The 21,190-nt window shown below is 29.4% G+C and overlaps 1 pseudogene; it reads right to left on the reverse strand.

Annotated features, from left to right (window-relative positions):
* Positions 1–3,131: 3,131 nt before the first annotated feature.
* On the reverse strand, positions 3,132–8,410 carry LOC129315987 (ent-copalyl diphosphate synthase, chloroplastic-like; annotated as a pseudogene).
* Positions 8,411–21,190: the final 12,780 nt, after the last annotated feature.

Raw genomic sequence — 21,190 nt, forward strand, 5'->3', positions numbered from 1 at the left:
AAAATCTAGGCTCAACTTGGCCCAAAACCCTAATAAGCCTCATTCTAAGTCTAATAGGCTTAAATGGCCATCCAAACCAAAACATTAAGTCTTAAATTATCCCAATCAATTAATCAAACCATGTAATTAATTAATTTGACCCTTAAAGAAATGTTGGGGTGTTACAAGCATCCTAGACCCTGAACTCTTAAAATGTGCAAAAGCTTCCCTTAATTTATAAATTATGAGTACTTAAAACATCACCATTAAGTTAGAGAAAATGGCCGTTATTTTTAAGGGTCAAAATAAATGCTACATCAACATGCAACTGGGCCTTATAACTATAAAAATAATGATCATTTTCTCCAACTTAATGATTAGGTTTTAAGCACTTAGAATTTAGAAGCTGAGGGGAGTTTTCACACATTTAATGAGTTTAAGGTCTAGGATACTATTTGCATAATAGTTTAGGGTCTAAGATGGTTATTAACCCTAATTATAATAGAAAAAATCTAAGAATAAGTAACAAAAATATAGATGATTATACATTAGATCATAATTATTTATTTTTCTAACTAGTTTTAATTAAAATTTTATTGTTACTTCTAATTAACAATAACTCTTAGATAATATAGTATTACATACAATAGCATCACATACATAGATATATTTTATATATTCTAAAAATTAAAAGTATAATTTTAGAATATTTTATTTTTCTTTTTTTCATCTTCCTATTTCCTATCATTAGCCATTGAATTGGAAACCTCAAAACTAGCATCAAGCTTTAAAATTGCTAGTGTTAAATGTAGAATTTAAATTAAAAAATTGGATTACTTGACATATCATTCTATGGATGAATAAATTTAACTATCACATGTCTAATTATTAGTGTTATTATTTAAAATATTAATTTAATCATAAAACATTTGAAAATAGAGACTCATTACCATATTATATGCATTCTAAATTAAAATATTAAAATAACATGTTTTTTAAATGAATTCATAACTTTATATAAGGGTGTGAATTGGTCAATTCAATTAGATTCAAAATTAATTGACCAAAACTAATGAATCAAACTAACTTAAATAGTTAAACTGAATCAAATTGAATATTACTTGATAAAAACAATGGACATGAAAAAATACAATTTGGCTTGATTTTTTAATCTGACTCATGAACATTAAATAATACCTTAACCTTATCTCAAAATGTATCAATTTAACTATAAAATATATTAAATAAAAACTCATTACATTATTTTATATATTCATCAAAAAATTACAGTAATATAATAAAATAATGTCTTACAATGTTAAATATTGGATTAAACAAAAAATAAAAAATTATGATGATAATATATAGTTACTTCTAATTGTCACGAAAGTCCAACTATCAATAGCAATAGTCAAAGTCACCATCAAAAGTCACACTTTTGACAATAACTCTGAAAAGTCATTGCTGATTGTGAACTATGTCGTCGCTAAATCTTAGCCTTTCAATGGTGACATACACTTGTTGCTATTGAAAGTTTGATAATCAGCAGTAACTTTATATTATTGCCATTGAAAGTCACACCTTCAGTGGTAATTTTAATTGCAGCCATATTAGGTCAAACTTTGAGTTGTGACTTTTATGGTCGCCGCATATTATTATAAACAAGTAGTATTATTATTTAAAATATTAATTTAATCATAAAAAATTTGAAAATAAAGACTCATTACCACATTATTTGCATTCCAAGTTAAAATATCAAACAACAAGTTTTTGAATGAATTCATTATTTTTTATAGTAACTCTGAAAAGTCATCACTGATTATGAACTATGTTGTTGCTGAATCTTAGACTTTCAACTGTGACATACACTTGTCACCATTGAAAGTTTGATAATTAATGTCAATTTTATATTATCACCACTAAAAGTCACACCTTCAATAGTAACTTTAATTATAGTTACAAGAAGTCAAACTTTTAATTATGACTTTTATGGTCACCGCATATTGTTCACTTTTAGCAGTGACTTTTTTAGAGTTATTGTTGAAGGTCATTGCTAAATTTTTTTTTTTTAGTGTATCTCTGGCCTATTCAAACATGTGAGTTTCAAGAATGAGACAAGCATGTTTTAATATGGCAGCTGAGAGGAGCTTTATTCTGTGCACTCAAAACACACTAGTTTCAACGATGAAACATGCAAGTTCTAGTGTGACAGTACGAAGCATGATTTTGGATTGCTCATTCTCACGAGTTTTGGTTCATACCATCACGAGTTTTGAGTTCATGTTACAACTTGAGTTTATTAAACCTTCTCCTCACATGTTCGAGTCTAACCATCGCGACTTTCAGTATCTCACTCAAGTTTACCTAAGTTCAAGCCTTGAACATCTGAAAATATTCATTTCATCATAAGTTCAAGCTTTTTCTCTAAACTTCATTTGTTTTTTTTAAAAAAAATTATAAAAATTATTGCATATATTCATTCAAACTGTTATAAATATAAAATGACATTTAAAATTCCATCCTTTATTTATAATTAAAATTCCTGAACTATAGTTGTTTAAATTTATGCTTATAACCTATTTTAAAGAAATTAAATCGTGAGTAGGAATGCATCATTAATTCATTAATTCGCTCTCCAAAAATCTTACTGTCATTCTCACCCGATCATCCAGGCTCTAGACACGGAAATTAAAAAGCTTGCTGCGTCTCGAATAAATTACAAGCCATAGTACATTGATTATTGCACGTTTCTCATAAGAGAACATGCGACGTCTACAGATATATTACATGACTCTCTGAAAGAGGACTTTTTCAATGTGAGACTTGACAGTGTGTGGATCAGTGTGAGCTGCATAGTAAAAGCTTTTTGTCACTGTAAGGAATGTCTTCTTCATGTTGAGATCCATGCCATTAGAAGTCAGCACCAATTGCACCAGCTCTCGCATTTTCTCCCCTATTTCTGGGTTGGCCTTGTACCTTCCATTATTATTGTTTCCCTGATATAATTTTTTCAAACCAGATAAATAAGGGAATTGTATATGTCATGCATATATCATATTAACTTTTTTTAATGATGTGGTAATTAATTATGTGTTCACCTTGGTGCTTTGGAGAGAATCTAATTGATGGCAGAGTAGATTAGAGACTTGGACCAGTCTCTGGTACTGGGGATTAAGCTGTAAGTCATCAGAAAGTTGATAGCCACCATTAATGTTAATCATGTTCACCAACAGCTCAGCTTCTCCTTCCCACTTATCTCCTTCGCTTTGCCATCCCAATAGCCACTTTCTCCACTGCATGCATTCATAGATCAACTTCATTATTCCAAATGAAATTACTCAGTTGCATTTTCTTTTATCATCAAAAGTTGATAAATAATAGTTCTGTGACTAGACGGACTTACAGCATCATGAAGAATATCAAAACTAGCTCAGAGAGAAGGAATGCAAAGTTTCTAGTAAAGTCCCCAAAAGCCCCTCGCTGCTTCTGTTTTTGTTCAGCCATCTTCAATAATGCATAGAATAATCAACATTTTTCCTAAAGTAACCATTTATACATGAGCAGATAGAAGTGTAGTTACCGTTCATTTAAGGAGTTACTGGTGTTATTGAATTCATGCACAAAGGCTTTTCTTTGGTGTTGGTCATGATATGTGGATTTAAGTGTGTGAATTAATGCAGAGGTTTTGACCCAAGCAAGTCGTTCTTGAGATCTCTCAGGCTCAAAAATGTTGGCTGCAGCCAAAAAGTAAGCCACAAGAAGCCTTTCTTTACTCAATCCGAACCTCTCTAGTTCACATTCTGAGTACCACCTGCGTAAAAAAATCACCACAACTTATTAATATTTCCGGCAGCCTGGGAAAAAAAAACAACAGAGAGAAAGAAAGAAAGAAAGAAAGAGGTTTAGGATTTTCTTACTCTCGAGTTCTTTTCCATTCTACGCGATGCAAAGCTTGGCACTTGTTGTAGTCTAATTTCCCAAGTTCAAGGTTATCGTTATTGCTGACCTTGTGTAGCCTGCGAAAAGATGAAAAACCATCTTTTAACCTCAAAATGTTCCAATTATATTGGTGCGGAAAAAGGTTTATTACATCTAAATGAATCTATATCAGCCTTAGATTGAGACTTTAGTTACCTGTAGAGGGTTTTAGAAATCCAGACATCATCTCCACCACCGTAATGATCCAAGTAAAATCTAGTCTCTACTCGGGGCAAGCTTGCATACCAAGGAAAATCCAATGCATAACTCACCTGTTATTGGTTCAAGAACATAATTCAATTCTTCATATACTAATACACGAAGGTATTAACTATTAGAAACAAAGCATAATATATACCTCGCCAGGTAGATCTTTGGCTATGATCCATTTATCAAGAATTTGATTGGCAGCTCGTTTTTCAGATAAGAAATTGGTGGCAAAGTTGTTGCCTTCATCAAGAATAGTCTCTCCTGGGAATTGAACTTGAGTTGCTCTGTAAAAATTAAACATCACTGTTGCTCCTTCGTCTGTCTGCCCGGGCAAGCAGCAGAACTCTCCGTCTTTCTCAAATGTTTTAAACACATCTGTCCAATGTGACACCATTTTCATCTCTTAGCATTTTTTCTTTAATATGTGTCATAGTTTGATAAAGATATTTATTGCCACAAATCAGTAGTAACACACGCATGGTCTTGTACTTACTAGCAGAAACATCATAGCCGTTTAATCTTAGTAGTCTGAATCCCATGGATGTATCATCAAGATCTGGCAACTCTGAATCTTTGGTCCATCCAATGCCTCTCTCATTCCAATTTCTGAAAATGTGTTATTGTTAGCATATATTGATGTAAATTCTATTATTCTTTTTTTGACATAAAGAAGAGACAGTTATACCTGTGAACATAATCCAGGATGTCTTTAATCTTTGGTTGAAAATATCTTGCGATTCCCAGACGCTCCAATCGATCAACAATCCATAGTTGTTCGAAAAATTCTATGGGGTAGAAATCCGGGACTGCAAGCCATTTTGGAAATTTGCATACTCATAATCACCAAAAGGACTTTATTTATTTATTTGTAAACTAGCTAGGTTGATATATATATATATATATATAGACGTACCTCCGCCGTTGAAGTTGTGAGCCACATTGTTTAAGTAATTGAGGCAATGAGGGTCTTTGCTCTGGGTGAAAGCAAAAGCAGTGGAAGAAGGACAGAACAGGTAAGAGCCATCTTTACTTCTCACTCTCTGAAGCTTTTCCCATTGAAGTCCTGGTATTGCTTCCAAGCTGAATAGCAATGATGTTGGCACGCTATGCAACACTTCCATCGGTATCCTATTCTCACCATAAAACAAGTCAAAAAAAAAAAAACAAAACAAAATCAATTATGAGAAATTCAGCATGGTCTGTGATAAATCATATAATAGATTTTTTTTCAAGTCGAAAAATTGTAAGGACTAGCTTATTTTGAATCAAGAAAACTAAAGTGAATGAACCATATCTCAAGTCAAAGTTTAGGGATTAAATTAATAATTAAAAAGGAAAAACATTACTTTTGGTCCTTATACTTTGTCCAAATTTTAGTGTAGGTCTCTACACTTTTTTTCAGGTCCTTATACTTTTTTTTTATTTACAATGCTAGTTGCTACATTTTCAAAACAATGTTAATATGGCACAAATGGTATTAATAATGTTGACATGTTAATTAACACTGTTAATTTTGTACTTATGTGTTAAACTAATGTTGACATGTATTTTTTTAATAAGCAAAAATTAACAAAAGCCTAAATCAAATGAAAAAAAAAAAGGCTAACTTGGACCCTCACAACTTAAACGTGCAGCACCACAACCCCATGACCCCAAGTCTTTTAATTTGTTCATATTGCGAATCATTTAAAAGTCCATATCATCCTTTTTATTACATTTGGTACAGGGTTTTTTTTTATTTTTCTTATTAAAAAAATCCATGTCAGCATCCATTTAATATGTGAGCATAAAATTAACAATGTTAATTGATATGCCAACATTATTAACATCATTTGTGCCACATTAAAATCTCTATGAAAAATGTAAGAACTAACGTTGCAAATAGAAAAAAGTATAGAGACTTGAAATACAGAAAAAAAAAAATGCAAGGACTAATACCAAAATTCAAGCAAAATACAAAGATCAAAAGTAGTGTTTTTCTATTAAAAAAAGTTAATTAGACAAACTAATAAGTATGTACCTTCTGAGCTTGGCGTCTCTCCTTGCAAATATTGCTTTAAGGGCAGGGAAGTCATCAGGCAAATCGATGTCCAAACTTTTTGCCAATTGAAGAAGTGTCGGCAGAATCACTTCAAACCCGCATGTCATGTGCTCTGTATTCTCATTTTCCAGTGTGTTTACATTCTCTTTGAAGAAGTTTAGTCCTATATTTATTTAAAATAAGTAAACCAGATTTAAATAAAGTTCTCTATAGACTTTATATGTAAGAAACAAGATACACATATTATTATCACTCAACGTGCATCATGTTGAAATTGCAATAATCACACACAGGTGGAAATTTAATTTTGCAGAATATTCAAACACAAATTTTAATATAAAACAGAGCATGCCACTAGTAGCTTGGCGCATTCATGTTCATGTCAAAGATGGGGATTTTATGTTTTAAGATGAGATCTGAACTAATCATCCATATTTTACTTGGACGATTTAAATTTATTTTTTAATTTTAAGTTAAAATTTATTATTTTAAAGAGTATAAATTAAGAAATTGATTTTATTTCTACAATCTGCATATTGTAAAAACAAAAAAAATATAAAACATTATATTTATTTTAAATAAGTATACCAGATTTAGATAAATTTTCTCTATAGACTTCATACGCACGCAATTAATAACAATAATAAATTGTTGTCTTGGAATTTAAACCATAATAAATAAGGATAAAATTAGAAAACAAAATTAACTATTCTAGTTTTACTTTATACTCTCTCTGTCCCAAATTATAGAACATTTTTAAATAATTTTTTCATCTCAAAATATAAAATACTTTGAGTAAATTAATATATCATTAAATACATTAACTCCAATATTATCACTTCTTTCTATAATTAATTCCCGTCCCTTCTCTTTTCAATATATTACATGATGGGTATTTTTAAAATTTTATATTTTTATTTTAGAAAGACAAGATTGTTAAATGTATTTAATAAAATTTATTGATATGTAATATTTAATTTAAAAATATCTTATAGTTTAAGATGTAAGGAATATTAAGAATAAAAAAAAAACTTTCAGATTTTACAAAAGCGGAGTGTGTGTGCGCGCGCGTTAATTAGACTGGATGGTGTATTCCAGAAAAACCATAAAAAAAAAAAAAATCTATATAACTTCTGAGTCAATTTTGATTGGGCTGGTTTGATAACCTCTCCGTCAAAGAAATTCTGCGAGTCAACGGTCCATATATGTTTGGGGATGTGACAACTCAACCAAGGGACATAATTAATATAAGAAAAGCTTACCTTTGTGGGACTTGTCAGGATGAACGTTGTAGTGTGTCAAGGCAATGACAGAAGCTAAGGTACACAGAAGCCTATCATAAGCCACAAATATGTCAGCATCTCCCCATGATCCGTCTGAAAGCTGATTGTCTATTATCCATTGAAGCGATTCTGGGAACTGGGGGCCCCACTTCCATTCACATCTTCCACCAGAGCCATCAGTGCTGTGTGATAAGCTGATGGCGATATGCTCTGCTCTCCTTCATCTGACTCCAGCCTCCTTCTCACCGCTTCCACTCTCTTCATAGCACAGCCCTAATTTCCAAATCATGTCATTCAGATTATCGAATACGTCAAGAAACTCTCCAAGTGTTTAAAACCGCTTCCACTCTCTTCATAGCACAGCCCTAAAACACTCCAACATACGCATACGTACGTACCTCCAAAGATTCTTCATCTTCTTGGCTAACCTCATCATCAATCCCATTATGCCAATCAAATTTCGGGAGTGTCAAGCCATCCAGCCGTGGAATTACTTCCGGTGAAGTTTTGGGCTCTGATATGCTGCCGGTGCTTTTGGCTCTCAAGTCAGAGTTTTTCTGCGAAACGATGACTTTAGCCTTCAACGGCGAAATCCCTATATATATAGAATAACACAAGCAATATACATGTTATCACGACAGCCTTATACAGATCAGAACGCTAAATGTATGTATATAGATATAATCATAAAGACAATGAAGAGATCATGTACCAGGAAAGGTGGTGTAAGAAGGAAGATGGAAGGGGAGGGGATTAATGGAGGAAGAGAACGAGACACGGTGGGATGAGGAAGAAGAAAAAGAAGAGAGAGACTGAGAGTAGTGATGGAGATACAAGGCGGATTGAGAAGCCATTAATGCTTAATTTGCTTCTTCTTCTTGGTATGTTACTACTGCTGCAACAATCCTCTTCCACCGTACTTGGCTATGACGATATTGAATTGATATGCCATTTATAAGGACAATAATGGAAGTGGAAAAGCATGTCGCCCCGAATAAATTAAACACTGTCATGTCCAAATTCTTGCCCCGTTTTGACTAATGCTATAAATTAATTATATGAAGAAACGGGCCGTATTAGTACACAAATATTTTAACTATAGAGAGATTTATGGTTTTCCAAATCATTTGTTTATCGTGCAATCTATCGACGTGGCTTGAATTCCCCTATCTACGTTTTGTTAAGCAAAGATAAAAGGAAAATTTAATTTGCTTGAACCAAGAAATGATCGTGGAAACGTTTATTACTAGATTTATATATGTAGGTATAACATCATTATTGTTTCTTTCAAGAGAAAAGTAACCTAATGTACTAATTAAAAAATGAATTTTAATGATCACTCTTTGCCGCTTCCAAAAGTCTAAAAGTCATCATTAAAAGTTTTTAGTTATAACTTTTTGCTGTCGAATGGTCATTATTAAAAATCTTGTTGCTAATGATATAAATTAATATTTGAAAAATAAAAAAATTAAATATTATTTTGAAAAATAGAAAAACAGAAACTTTTCTTAGGTGTAAGTCTTGACTCATCACCTTTTTACATCCTTATTCTGTTCTCTATTATATTTTTAGTGCCAAGACCGTGATATATTGACATAAACCACTTTGTGCTTATTTGAAGTTGTTTTTGTTCTATTATTTTGAGAAATAGTATTTTATAGAACATATTTTGTTTTTAATATCCTCTATTATTATCCAGAACAATAATTCTAAAACATCTAAAAAAAAGTTCATTTTTCTATTTTTCAAAACAATATTTGTTATCCACAACTCATAACTCAAAATATAGTGCAGATTAAATTCCATTGCCAATATAAATACTATTTTAGTGGACAATTTGTAAATATCTTTATAAATACTCTTTGAGTCTAGAGACATATCTTGACTTGGTGAGCTTTCGTGACCCAACTTATCTAAATTCTTCTTATATAAAAAAATAGATATTGTTTCATTATAATATATTGATTTAATTTTTAACTAAAATTTCATTATTATATTTTTTTAATAAAGCTTAACAAAAATATAATTTTACAAACATTAATTATATGATTAGATTTAGCAAGTTTGTTGAACAAAAAGAATTTAGTAAGTTTGTGCATTAAGTAGTATTATAGTATGCACAAAAATTTAGCTGTTGATAGAACACATTGATGTCATATGAATCATGTACTCCCTTTGGACACAATATACGGCATTAGAAACTAATTCACAGTTACAAAAAAATATTAGTTAAAATCTTAATTTTTTTAAAAAAAATGTTACATATTTTCAATTTTACCCTCATAAAATGTCTTATATAAGTGCTTTGATAATGATAATTAAAATTCTAATGTATTAGTTTTTTTCAAAAAAAAATAATAAATGAAGAAAGAGTATAGTTAAAAAAATAATTATAAAAGTTTTCCAATGTCCTCTATTTTAAAGTTCGAACCAAGTAGAGCTTCTAAAAAATACTCTATAATGTGGTCTAAAGAGGTATCTCATCTCGAGTGATAGAATAAGGTTTACTGTACATTAACTTATAACTAGTATTGCTGGTTTGATTTATAACCTTTTTTTATGGATCAAACTTTTGTTTTCAATATCTTAAGAAAAATTAGTTTTTACTATTAATGATAATTGTAATATTTCAAAGCAAAAAACGATAGTCTTTTCTAAGATGAAAAAATAAACGAGCCTTTTACACTGCTACCCTCTCTAATATAATTACTTTCTTATGACTAGATACATAATTTTACTATTACAAATACCTTTTTGATAAATATTGTTACAAATAACTTAATTCGCGTGAGATAAGCATCATATCCTCCTATTCTAGAGAGGGAGGGAGAGATTAACGTAGCCGCCATGCATGAATTATTATAGGAAGTCCAATTTGGGGGGAATTATATATTAACATTCATGTGAAACTCTTATGAGAATTTGCGGTAATAATTTTAAAAGATGATATGGAAATTTATGTTTCTTTTTAGCTCCGAAAATTTATGGCTATTACTTATCAACAATTAAAGTTCCTTCGGAGGCTGCGCTGAGCTAGTTTTGTTCCTTTGACTTTATGGTCAAGAAAGTATACTTAATTAACCGGCTAGACCAGTTTTGTCAATAAAATAAAGAAAATAACTTTTAAAATGGGCATACAATATTTTAAGATGTTTAGCTGTCATTTGCTGATTTGCGAATAACGATAGTCGATCCTCTCTCTAAGTGGAAAACTTAATTTAATAGTTAGTCAATGTCCATTTACATTGGTTACCTTTCTCTAAAAGGACACAGATGTTTCCGTTCCGCGTACCCCAAACCTATACTCTATGGGGTACACTTTGAGTAATAATTTGTTTAAAAAGAACACAGATGTTTCCACATGAATAAGAATAGGCTGTGTCACTCGCATGAGTTGTCCACGTTTTTTGAGTAATATTGGAGGAGGATGGTTGAGATTCAAAATAATTGAGGTAGATTAGACATTAATTGTAATAAAAATTTGATCCAAATCCATAAAATTATATAAGAAAAAAATAACTTTGAGTCCTTGAACAAGTTTTAATTTGTTATAACTTCTTATATTTTTTTCAGTATTCTAGATCTCTATATTTTTATTTTTTAATTTTTTAAGTCCCTAAAGCATTACTTATGGAGTAACTTAGAACATCAAAAATAAAAATATAAAAACTTAAAATATAAAAAAATGTGCAAGGATATATTAAAATTAAAAAAAAGTGTAAGGATTTAAAATTATATTTTTTTAATTATATATCAGTAGTGTTTTTATTCATCTTTTGTCAATCTATTTTGGCCAAAAAAAAATAGTCAATCTACGTCTGGGTTGCACATATTTTTTCTAAGTGACAAACTTAGTTTATTGTTTGGTCAAGGTCTATTTCCATAGGTTACCTTTTAAAATTAATTCAAATCATTTATCTTCTAGATTGAATTGACTTCTGCTAATCGCGCAACTTATTGGCTTCCACGTCGGCATTAAGCACTCTCTGATTTTTTTTTTTTTTACAAGACACTCTCTGAATTAATCGATCCAGCTTTATCTTAATTGCGAGCACTCTCTCAGTAATAGTAAACAATCTCCTTGTAAAACTTCATTGGAAGTTTTCGAAAATTTTAAGGGATTGAGAAGGTGTAACAAATTAAAGAGGAGATTCACTCAGTTATCTGTGTTTGAATTAATGAAAATTTGGATCATTTGCATTTGAATTTGTCTCATTTGAATATACAAAAATTATGGATTTAAATCTAAATACATTTTTTATTGAAAAAATATAATAAAGTCTACTTGAATTATATAAATAATAATTTGATCAATTGAAATGTAATAATTCTATTAAAGTTTTTAGAGACTTCTATGTCTATAAGTTTTAAAGTAAAAAAATTATTTTCCTTTATTAAAAATAACAAGATTCAATCACAGCCTTTATTTAAAGAATAATAACTTTTATTTTCTGAATCACAAGAGTTGAACAATAAATCATAACTTGTTAAGTATAATTTCTATTATTAAAAAATAAGGCCCGATCACAATTTTTGCTTAAAGAATAATAATTTTTATTCTGTGAGTCGCAAGATTTGAAAAGAAATCATAACTTGTCAAGTGTAATTTCTATTACTGAAAAATAAAGTACTCAAAATAACAAACAGCAATCACAATTTTTATTTAAAAAATAATAAATTTTATTAAAAAAATTGAAAGAATTGAACAAAAAATAATAGCTTATCAATAAAGGTAAAATGATATTTTTAATTTAAAATTTATTAATATAGAAGTCTTTAGGGACTTCAATGAAATTATAACATGTCATGCCCAAAAATTGAAGAGCGATTGGCACGGGATATGAACCATTCCACACATCCCTGTAAACTTTAAATTGTAAATTCATTTTATTTGTAAAATGAAATCAAATTTATATTAAAATTATAACACTTTTGACACTAATAACTATAACAAAGTTTCAATATGTTTGTATAAATTTCAACAGAACCTCCCTTATAAAGAGATTTTTTAAAATTTCTACAATACATTGATGCAGTTAAAATATTAAATAAATCAGGAGCTTAGTTCCTTCCAGCCAACAGATAGCATATATATAAAAATAAAAATCTTAATTATAACTTATGTGGAGCACCTAGCCATACTTTTCAAAAATAAAATAAAAATAAGATACATAAACATTTATAATTACATCAAAAGAAAAATTTCAATCAATCATCCACCTGTCTATAAGCACTCAAGGGTCGACAGGAAGATCAACATTAACTAAGGTATTTGAGATTAAAAATAATTTTTCAGTGAATAACATCCTAACAATAAACAATAAAACATAAATAAAATAAAAAATTTAAAATAGTTATGTAGTTAAATAGACAACAATTTTTATAAAAATTTAATAAACTTCATAATAATATGACTTTATAAAATTTTAAATAAAATTTCAAATCATTAAACTATCATAACAAATGATAATATCACTTGATTTCAAGAAAGTACATAAATGAAATAAATATTTATAAACAAATTATTAAATAAAAACTAATGAAATATAAAATCATTAAATGATTGGATTCATAATTATTGGGACTCATCAGAATAATTAACAAACGTGGACACACAGTCGATTAGGGTAAATAACTAAATGCAGCTTATGTCACAAAAACAAACATGAACACACAGTCCATGAGGATAACTAACCAAATGTAGTCGAAGCCACGAAACAAACGTGAATACATAGTCCATAAGGGTAATGCTAACCAAACACGGCTCAAAGCCACAAAACAAATACAGGTATGAAACCCACGAATAATAAACGTAAAAACAAAGCTCACGAAAATCAAATTAGCTAGTCATTAACCATGGCGTGCTAATGGCTCACGAAACTACTGTTAACAACCATTGTTCTGTATAAAGTCATTTTCAATTCAATTTCAAACATGTGAGAAAATAATCACTATTAAAAAATATTTTCATTTTCAATGTCAAACTTGCATGAATTGTTTTTCATAGAAATTCAATAATTTTCAGAATAAAATCCCATAATTAGAATCCAAACTTATATTTACTAATAAACTAAAATTCTTAAATTTGATAAAGATAACTTCACAAAATAAAGTATTTTAATCAACAAAATATCTAATAATCATATTGTTATTGTAAAAAAAAATTGTATAAAAATATAACATTTTAGTAAAGAAAATTTTATTAGAATATCAGTTGAGACGCTATCCACTTACCTATTATACTCCCAAATCCAAACATTTACTTCTTTCCACTTCTAAAAAAATTTCTCCTCTTCTCAACATCCTATATAAAATATATAAAGAATTAGTTAGTGGCCTTTACTCATATCACACAAATTCTGTTTTTCAAAAGTTCTCTTACAATCATAATTTGAGTTGATCAAATTTGTCAACTTCCTTTAAAGAGAATAATTATTTTCTAATAATTGTTTAATCATCAACAATAAATTCACCACATATATCTTGCCATCACATGTCAAAACCCACATTGAAATATTTTATCAAACTTCTTATAGGCATAAATCATTTATACTAAAACCAAACTCTCTTTTCTACAAATTTCATTTCCCCAAACATCATATTTTATTTCACTGAATTTTCCCATATGATTTTGGCCATAGATAAATACTCCCTTAAAATGCAATCTCCTAGTAAGCTTTTGTCAAATTACCAAATGCATATTATTTCCAAATCTCACACTAAAGCTTTCCAAATCTCAACGATTTCTCAATAATCGTTTGACTCCAAAGAATTTAATCATCTACACATCACTTTCATAATTAAATTTCTCTGGAACCTTCAAGGTAAAACTCAACCAAATAACATTTGTATCAGTCATGACTGTCACCATAACTAGTAGGATTTCGGAAGATACAAAATCAAGCAAAACTTCAGCTAACAGCAATTTTATCAAATACCTTTCTTGCACTAATCCTTAAACTCAAGCCAAACTTCTTCATCTTCAATCCCATTTCCAAAATTTTCCCAATATGAATATTTGAGGTAATTAAAATCCCTAATTTTCAGTCCTTGTATAATAATCAATTCACATCAGAAAAGAATATCATTTACCCCATTCAATCATGCCTCTCTTTTGTATTGAATTTCAGAAAAATATGGATCCAAGCAAGACTCATCTACTAAAGCTATAACTAAGATGAAACTTCAAATTCCTTTCATCTTTCAGCCACCAAATAACCAGAACAAAAGAAAGAAGAGAAAGAATCAATCTTCCCATGCCAGTTCAGCAGCGTCAGAACAGGGGAGAGAGCAGCTCCCAGGGTCGAACAAGAAAGAGGAGAAATGAGCTCCATACCAGCATACGGACAATGCCGACGAAGATAAAGGAGCTTTGACGTTGCTGCTAAAAATCAAAGAAGGAAGGACTAAACAGATTACAGCACATAGAGAAAAGAATGAAGAAGAACGAGCAGCAACACTCACAGCTGCAGCACTAACAGAGGAGGAAGAACGGAGGACTTGAAAGATTCCTAACACTCACAATAGTGCTGGACGACGCACTCATCTTCATCGGGAGTCGACGATCAGAATAGAGGAGGATGAAATTTCTGGAAGCACTCTCAATCTCTCTCTCTCTCGTTGCAGGAAACGAAAAATGAAGAGGAATGGGGAAACAAGTCTGATGGTATTTTATTTTTATTTTAAGAAGAGGGTATTATGGTAATTTTGCATAACGGAAACCAAAATAAAAATCCTTCTTTTAGCTTTGAACTCATAAACTGATACATATAAGTTACCAATGCAACATCCACTAAATCAACAATATTTTTTGATAAAATATTTTTAAAATTAATATAAATATAATTAAAATATATTATTATATATTTTAATTTTAATTAAAATTTTTGAATTATTACATAACATTTTGAGAGGTTAGATTATTATTTATATAATTTGGGTGAATTTTATTATGATTTTTCCTTTTTTATTTACATTTCCTTTTTAATTAATTTCAAATTTCATTTACACTTTAATCATTTAAATTTTTAATTATTTTAAATATTTTATTCTTTTTATATTTTTACTATTAATATTTTGTAACTCTCGTGTGTTTCCTTATCTCTTATCTAGTGAAAAATATAGTCAATATCACCAGTCACCACTATCAATTTTTTTATTTTCATTTTAAATATCAACCCATCTCTTTTATTCATTGAAAATTTTTTAAACTACTCAACTAAATAATTTAAAATTTAAATTCAAATCCATCAATTATAATTTGATGTTCAGTGGCCAAAGAAAATCTTCCTCATGTTTACCGTTAACTATTTAATTATTTTACCTGAAGTTAACTATATAATTCGCCATAATAAAATAGTTTTTTTTTTTTGCCAACACATCATATAAATAATTTTAGGATATGCCTGAATCAACTTGATGCTGATTATTTTGCTGAAAATATTCCCTAATCAATTAGTACCCAAGATAAAGCGCCATGTGCAACTTGCAAACACACTGAGTTATTATTATTATTATTATTATTATTTTGCTGACAGATTGAGTTAATTAAAGCTGCCTAAAAACACAATTCAATTATAAATTACTAATAAATCAAAGAAAATGAGGGAAATATCACCCACGTGCCATCTCAGCACAGTCGGTCAATTAATGATTAAATAAATATTTGGATATGTTAAAATTGAGCAATAGTATTGCTTTGTTTTTAAAACAACGGGGAAATATTATGCATTTAAAAACTTAAAGGGACCACTCGCGCCTCACTGTATACTTCTAGGCCAGATTTTTCTGTTAATTCAATTTTTATAAAACATAAAAAAAAATTTCTCTTTTTTTTAAGGCAAATTTTGTAAAATTCATAAAAAATTTTAAAAACTAAATCAATCATTGAATCAAATAATTAATTTAATATTTTAAATAATATATATTCATATATAATAAAAATGAATATTTATCTAGAAACAAAATTATAAATTGCCTTTTTAATCTTCTTATAAAAATATTATTTTAATTAAAATTTTTCATCCAATAAGCATAAATAATATTTAATAAGATTTCTTTTAACACTCCAAAAAAATAAAATTTAATAATATTAACGTAAATATAAATTTTTTAATATTTAATAATAAATTTTTAATATAAATTTTATCTCCCACTCATTTCAAATCCAAGATTTTCCCCCAGTTGCGTGATATTTTAATTTCAAAAGGAAAAACCCTATTTCCACGATTCCACATGCGTGGCCTTCTTTTTCCCTCACCTCTCTGCCGCCGATCAGTGTTGTTGAAGGCAGCGTTCCAAATTTCAACTTGGCAGATTTCATGGCAGATTCGCTACTTTTTTGAAGGAAAAAACACGTCTAAAATGGCGATTTGCTGTACAACGGCTGCTTTTATTATTTTTTGAATTTTTTTTATTTCTCTTCATCTTCCTCTTTTATCTAATCTCTTCCATCCATCCCCTTTCTTTTCTTTTATCTAATCAGTGAACCGTTCGGTTTTTTTTTTTTTTTTCCCCTAGTTCATTGATCAGTTGTTGACCAGTTTGATTATTCCCCGATTCTGTTACATCAACGGTGACCGAACTAGTGGCTGGTTCCCGGCAAGTCCAATCCATTTTTAAAAACCTTGAGAATTTTCAACTGGGGTTCATTTTCAAGATTCAAAGTATTCATTAATGAGTCATATTAAATCTCAACTAATTCATATCAAGGTTGAAAGAAGAATTGTCTAATATTTTCCACCTAATTAATATTAAATAAGAAATAAATTTCAGACATTTAAATACCAACTCTTTGGGCCTAAAGTTGAACTGCCAGCCCGATGAGAAGAACTGAAAAAAAGGGCGTGCCGCACATGAGTATGGCATAGCCCTCAAAACTCGGGAAGTCTAGATGTACAAGACTGCTGAAAAAAAAACATGGTGTGACGTGTCACAAATCCCGTAGGTCGTGCTAAGTGATCCTTGATATCTCAAGGAATAAAAGGTCGTAGAAGAAGAGAGACAATCAATCAACAATATCTATTAATATTTTTAGTATTTTACTCTGTATTCTCAAACAATTTCTAGAACCATTTCCAGCATTTGTAATCTTTACAATTTTGTATTTGTCATTCTTATTAATTAAAACATTCATTTATTTCAATCTCTTTATATTTTTACATTCGAGTAAATTATAATAAAGAAATTAATAAATTATTATTATCTTTTGACACTCAGTGTCTTTAGCATGCCTGATACTTGTTGTTACTTGCGAAGAATACAAACTAATTAGCAAGAAATGAGGGGAATTAAAGATTTTATGAATAATTGATTGAGAAATAAATATGGTTAAATTGATCACAACATATTAAGTTGACTTATTAATTATTAATAGGATATCCATCTAAGAATGACCACCCACTATAAAATTCATTTTTCACTCATGGTTTTTTATGTTAGTTGTCTGGGTTGAAATTATTAGTTACTTATAACTTCTTGTGGAATCGCGCCAATGAGGTACTAAATATATATAATTATGATTATGATTAAATCTTAATGGTTTAGGTCGTATTTTATTTTTCTAAAGACATAATTATATATCAATTGTAGTTGGCAAAAGTGGCATGGGCTCTTTTAATTTAAACAAGTAGTTAGGGATTTAAATCTCAACTAATGTTTATGTAACAATTTAGTTAAGAGGAGTAGTTTATCATTGTCGCTGGTTGGGCGCCAGAGAGGCCTTACCCATTTTTAGTCAAATGTCTTATACTCCTTGTGCCTAAAAAAAATAAAAGACTAAACCATTAATAGGTAATAGTTTTGAAAAATGTTTCCTAATGTGGACATTAGCAATAGTTTTTATATGTTACTATTATTCCTCTACTTTAAACAACATAGTTTTGGCAACATTTGAAAACTATTCCTTAAAGTAGGATTAGGCAATAGTTTTCAAGTGTTGTAATAAATTTTTTGAATAGATAATATAAAAATTATTGCCTATAAAGAATCTTTTAACGCAACATTTCAAAAATATTTCTTATTTTAATAGGCAACAAAAATATAAATGTTGCCTATAATTCTTTTTTTGGCAATATTTAAAAACCGTTGCTTGTTGTTTTTCTACACATAAAACTTTATTTTTAATTTATTTTTATAATTTTTCTATATAATTTTTATTTATTCTCTTAATTTTTAATTCATTGTTTGGCTAAATTAAAAGATTAATTTAAAATATATATATATATATACACACTCTCTCTATTTAAAAATGTAAGGCATTTTTTGAAGAGTTAAATGTTTAAAAATATAAAGTATTTTTAGTCTTTCGAGATATAATCATTGTCTTTTTTTAAAAGTACTTTTATTGATAATGACTTTATATTTATTGTAAGGTGTTTAATAGGGATAAATATAAAAGGATAACGTTAATTTGAAAGTAGATAACTATTTTTGGAAGGTGAAATTTGATTAAAAATGCCTTATATCTTTAGACAAAGTTTTACATACTAATAAACTCTTTAAATACACTTAACAACCTTATCTTTTCAAAACAAAAATATAAAATTTTAAAAATACCTATCATTTAATATATTGAAATGAGAAAAGATGAAAATTAATTATATAGAGAGAGGAAGGGTAATATTAAAATTGGCACATTTAATGAAACATTAATCTAATCAAAGTGTCTTATATTTTGGGACGGAAAAACTACTTTAAAAGTGTCCCCTATAATTTGGAATGGAGGTAGTATTATATTTTGCAAAGTCCGATTAGAAGAATGGTTGGAGTCACCTATTTCTTTCAATAGATTTAGGGTTCAAATCTAGGTAGAGGAATGAAGTATTAAATTTTGGCTATTTAGCTATTCTACAACAATTCTTAAATATTTCCTATATTTTATGTGATAAGCAACATTTAAAAAGTATTGCAATAGGTCTCCGAAAAACTATTGTCTATTCTTATAATTTTTTAAGTAATAGTTTTACAAAGGGTTAAAGGGTAAAACTGTCCTGAAATTTTTTTTCAGGGGCGGTTGGCACCCTGAACTTTTTTTAGAATATTTTTACCCCAAAATTTTTAAAAAGAAAGCAGTTTTGCCCCATCGTTAGAAATTACAAACGTTAACCGTTAATTGAAGTTTGACTAAAGGTTAAATAGCATATTTGCCCTACAACATTTACTTTAAGGGCGTTGGGTACCTTGAACTTTTGTTTGGAGCTTGTTTACCCTGAAAATTTTAAAAAGAGAGTAATTTTGCCCTACCTTCTTCATCATCCTCCTCCTACTCCTTTTCCACTAGCAAGCTCCCATATTATCATGGATTGGAGTCCAAATGTGAAGCTGAGAAAAATAAGTGTCTAAGATTTGTGAGCCTTACAAGAAGTCTTGCACCTGGCTCGACACTTTCACCCCCATAAATGGCCACTCAAGCCCACAACATTGCTGCTTTATCCATCAAAGGCAAATCTACCATTCTTAACTTTCCTTAAATTGCCCTTGTTCTCCCTCAACAATTGCCACGTGCTCCCCACGTAACATCCAAGCTGTTGCTTTTGCTATTACCACCATGGTCAATTTTGATGTTATGAAGCCCTCAAAAGAGTTTGAGTTAAGATCGGAGTCCACAGAGTCATTATAGTTAAGTGAGATAATGAAATTGTCAAATATAGAAGAAGAGAGCTTCCACATAGCCAACTTCATATGGATTGACTCAACAGATAGTTGATTATTTCTAGGTATAGGTATGGGTTCGGATGATTTAAAATTGCTTGCTATTTATGGAGTTGTTCTTGTTGTTATTATTGATGTTAATGGAGGTGTTTTTGCTATCTAGGTAGTTTTTTTAAATGTTGCATGGCTACATATGGCGATTGAAGTCAAAGTAACGGTCACTATTGACGGTAGGGTAAAATTACTCTTTTTTTAAAACTTTCAAGGTAAACAAACTCCAAACAAAAGTTTAGTGCACCCGGCGCTCTTAAAGAAAAAGTTTCAGGATAAATATGCTATTTGACTCTTAGTTAAACTTAGTTAACGGTCAGCATTTGTGATTTCTAATTGTGGGATAAAAATGCTCTCTTTTTGAAAAGTTTGGGGTAAAAATGCTCTAAAAAAAGTTCAGGGTACCAGACAACCTTGAAAAAAAAGTTTCAAGGCAGTTTTGCCCTTTAACCCTTTTATAAAAAGTGTGGCCAAATATAAGAAAATTTTTGCCTAAAGCAATAGGCAACATTTAAGTTGAAAACACTTGAAAACTATTGCCTATACTTTTAGGCAATATTTTTCAAGCCTATAGCAACACTTTTGAACTGGACCTAGATAACAAAAATGTTATAGTATTAGAATACAGGAAACAACAATATAGATATATTTTATAGTGTCAGAATACGAGAAACAACAATATAGATATATTTTGTGAAGGTATTAGAACTATTATTATTCAATAAGAAAAATATAACTTTGGATCACTATACTTTGTTCGTGTTTTGCTATTTGTCCTTGCATTTTTTTTTTTTGGTATTTTAGGAAACAAAAGTATAAGAATCTAAAACACCAAAATAAAAATGTAGGGATCAATAGTAAAAGCAAGCAAAATGCAGAAATTCAAAGTTATGTTTTCCCTATTAAATATTAGAATTATTAATAGCATTATATATAATGATTTTTTTAAATAAAAAAGATTTTTGTGTGGGCATTTAAGCTGAGGAACCATAATTCA

Source organism: Prosopis cineraria, unplaced genomic scaffold, assembly GCF_029017545.1.
Source record: "Prosopis cineraria cultivar Desert tree isolate PC_DT_omini unplaced genomic scaffold, ASM2901754v1 PC7, whole genome shotgun sequence".
Lineage (NCBI taxonomy): Eukaryota > Viridiplantae > Streptophyta > Magnoliopsida > Fabales > Fabaceae > Prosopis > Prosopis cineraria.